The 3898-nt window shown below is 39.7% G+C and overlaps 1 pseudogene; it reads left to right on the plus strand.

Moving 5' to 3' along the window:
- Positions 1-826: 826 nt before the first annotated feature.
- LOC114749526 (KH domain-containing protein HEN4-like) lies at positions 827-3586 on the plus strand (annotated as a pseudogene).
- Positions 3587-3898: the final 312 nt, after the last annotated feature.

The following is a 3898-nucleotide window of genomic DNA, read 5'->3' on the forward strand; positions in this document are numbered from 1 at the left end:
TAAATAAGTGTTGTTTTTCTTAAAATATCCTTGCTAATCAAGTGTATTGGTTAAAATTATCATTGTTAAAAAAACTACCTTGGAAAAAAATGCATAAATATAAGAGATAAAGTGGATTGTGGATATAAGATCAAAATAAAAGTCACACAAGATCTTATATAAAGAATCGAAAGTAGTGTTTTTATATTTTCCCTAACAAAATTCTTTTCACATATTTTACAAAAATATTTCTTTTAAGTCAATTCAGACTTCAGAGGGAGAATTAATCACGAGTCACTATGCTACCTAATGATGGTTTAAGAAAATAGTAGTAATTACTGGTCAAAATAAAATACTAGTAATTAATATGAAAGATTAATTAATAATTGGCGGGTTTTTGGTCGTACCGTCGCATCAGCCACTCCCACTCTTCCACTCGCGCGCTTTAGAAGCCGGAAGCATCTTCAACAATAAGCAAGCCACTAATTTTTAACTCCGACTTCTTTCCGTCGTCCACTCTCTCTCTCTCACTCACTCCGTCTGAGCGCTACTCACAGTAACGTTTTGGTTTACGCTGTTTGCGATCAATTGTACATCACTGCGATACTCACGCCTCTGATATTCCCTACCCAAATTCCATTTCTGCTCTAATAAATACCCGCTGAGATGAAAGGTGCGCGCTTGTCTCCATTCCCCTTTTCTTCGACTCGAAGTTTTGTTCCGCTTGGTCTCTCATACAGATGAAATTTGCGAGCTTCCCTCCGCCGCGTTCGCCGATTTCCATCGACGCCGTTTCCACCATGCAAAAGCCCAAATCCGGTGGTGATCACGACCATCAAACCCATTTCAACTCACCAAAACCAAGCGCAATAACCATACGAAACGACCCGTATTCAAAGTACAAGCAGGGCAGACAGCTTTTCGCCTTGTTTGTTACGCCTCCGTCGTCGGCGGTTTGATCGGAAACTCTGGCGCCATCGTGTCCCAGCTCCGGCGAGAGACTTCCTGCAAAATTCATTGCATAGACTCGGTTCCCTCTACGGATGATCGGGTCATTCTCGTGATAGGCTCGGCGGCGCCATGTAAAATTATAAAATTGGTCGGTAATACTCGTGAGGATGATGGCTGTGAAACAGAACTTGAGGTTTCGAATGCTCAAGAAGCTATTCTTAGGGTTTTTGAGAGGGTTTGGGAATTGGAGGCCGAGAAAGGTTCTGGTGGTGTTAGCAAGGCAGTGAATGAGGAGGTATGGTGTAAGCTGCTGGCGCACACATCTCAGATTGGCGCGGTTGTGGGGAAAGGGGGAAAACACATAACGACGATGAGAAATAATAGCGGCGCTAAAATAAGGATTTTGCGTCCTCCACAATGTGCTGCTATAAACGAGGAAATGATTCAAGTGAGTTTTTTTCTTCTTTTTTTCGGGTTATTATTTACGGAGAATTTTGAATCGGAAACGAATAAGCGGAACTTCTCATAGTATATATTAAAATGGAGAAAAAAACATTAAATTCGTATATTTTTGTTCATGTGTGCGCGCTTATGCTTAGGTACTTTATGGTTATCTCCATTTTGTACTTCATACCTCAACATTCCGTCTTTCCTAGATTTTTTATGAACGCTAATGGTGACAGATGAGAGAAAAGTTTGAGGTTAACACATGCACCATTTTTAAGCTAAATTTGATTCGAGCTTGTTGAAGAGTGAATATTTTGAAAGAAAAAAACAGAAAAGAAAGGGCCTAATTATTGATTTTTTAGAACTTTGAGGATTTGTGTAGATTGAATTTCATGTGTCCCCTTTAGAAACTTTATAAATAGTGCCGATGCTTCACTGAAAAAAGATATATTTTTCCTCGTTTGGGATGTTGCTCAACTGGCAGATAACTGGTAGAACTTTGGCTGTAAAGAAGGCACTAATCGCTGTGTCACACTGTCTTCAAGATTGTCCGCCCCTAGACAAAGTTCTAACAGCATCCAGCACGCCGACCATAAGCCCTCCTGAGAAGGCATCCCATGTTCCAGAGACTGAACTTTTTCCTCACCTTAATTCATGGTTACTCCCTATGCAAGGGAGATCGCAATATGACACATCGGATCAAACAGCAAACGCTAACGGAGAGTCTAGCCCTGCTCCAGAAGGTGGAGAACTTAAAGTTGTGTTCCGATTACTCTGCTCTAATAGAATAGCCGGAAGTATAATCGGCAAGAAAGGGGCCATAGTAAGAGCACTTGAAAGCAAAACAGTGCTTCCATTATCTTTGCACCTCCTTTAAGCAAGTTTGCTGATCGCATTGTCACCATTTCTGCGATAGAGGTTAGTCATGCAAGAAAGGCACTAATGATTTTATGCTCATAGTATATCCAGAGGATCTATTATGCATGCATTGACGGATCTAGACACAAACTTTTACTGCTGTGATCTCTGTACTCAATTACTGACGTGGTTTTTTTTCTTTAAAAAAAAAAAATCTAGAGCCTTGGATCTAGTAACTCTCCTGCACAAGAGGCAGTTATTCTTGTCTTCGCTAGAATGATTGAAGATCACATTGGAAAGGGTATTGTCTCAGTTGGTACCATGGAATCACCTGTAGCTATGAGGCTTTTAATTGCACCCAGCATGGTTACTTGCTTGAATGGCAATGAAGGTCAGGTGATTTCAGAATTGAGAGAATTAACTGGTGCAGATATACAAATACTGCGTGGAGAGGAGGTTTCATGCGGTGTTTCAGATGATGATATGGTTGTACAGGTACAGTTACTTATTTATCCAATTCAAGTTACCATGCTTGTAAATAATTGTATAGCTATTAACCACAAGTTCGGGTCCAGCGCTTGTTTACCTAGAGAGGGATAATGGAAATCGGGAAGAAGGCATTTTCCGTGAGATGGAAAATGGAAACTATTGGGTCTGATTTTATGGCGAATCAATAACTTTGCATTGACGAAGTATAGATTGAACTATTTGATAGGGAAAGAAATGGACAGATATATTGCCTCTCATGAACATACGCAAAGAAGATAAAATTTACGTATAATTAAGACCAAATGTCTATAAGGTGTGTTTCAAGGGTACTTCTGAACATGTTTATACACCTGACTTTTGGTGTCTTCCAATCCTGTTTTATTAGCTTTTTGTCTGGAATAGATCAACTTCTTTCCTTTCAGGGTAGGTTTGACTTTTTTCCTGGGTGACAAGGTTTGACTTTATTTGGTATCAAACATATTATTTTGCTAAATTGTTTAACAAATAGGGCATTCAAGCAGCCTGGAAATACTGAATTTCTTATTATGACCTCAACAGTCTTTTATTGCTGTCTCCTAGTGAAGTTTATGCTGAATTTTTGCAGATCGCTGGTGAGTACAGATGTGTAATAAATGCTCTCTATAAAGTAACTGGTATTCTTAGGGATGATCTCTTTGCCAATGGGAAATTAGCTCTTTCATCAGGGAGACTGCTGCCACAGGTATTCTCTCCCTTCTTTTGTAGTTACTCAAATCTTAACTGATTTCCATAATTTCATCACCCTTTGCTTGCATTGTCCCTTCAAGGCTACAAGACCAGAATGTTTAGCAGTAGTTATTATTTATTGCAGAATGAAGGAGCTGGGTCATCTCTCAGAAATGAAAAACCCTCATGCGTTTATATGACAATTGGAAGTTGGGAGGTCAGTATAATGCAAACAGAGTGCACAGGCGTTCGTCCTGTCCTTTTTATTCATCTCAGAAAAGCTGGGCAATGAACATTGTGCTCACCTCCACTATGCAGTCACTTTGCTTTTTGCTCGAATGTTCTGCTACAGAGAGCTTGCTTTTTATGTAACTATGTTATTTGAGTTGATATCATGAAGGATGCAAACGGGGATGAGTCTGAAGTTTGTCGTCAACAATGTTCATAGAAATGGATTGATGGGGACTAT

This window comes from Neltuma alba, unplaced genomic scaffold (genome assembly GCF_004799145.2).
Source record: "Neltuma alba isolate B1F8T4 unplaced genomic scaffold, ASM479914v2 tig00006078_pilon, whole genome shotgun sequence".
In the NCBI taxonomy this organism is placed as follows: domain Eukaryota; kingdom Viridiplantae; phylum Streptophyta; class Magnoliopsida; order Fabales; family Fabaceae; genus Neltuma; species Neltuma alba.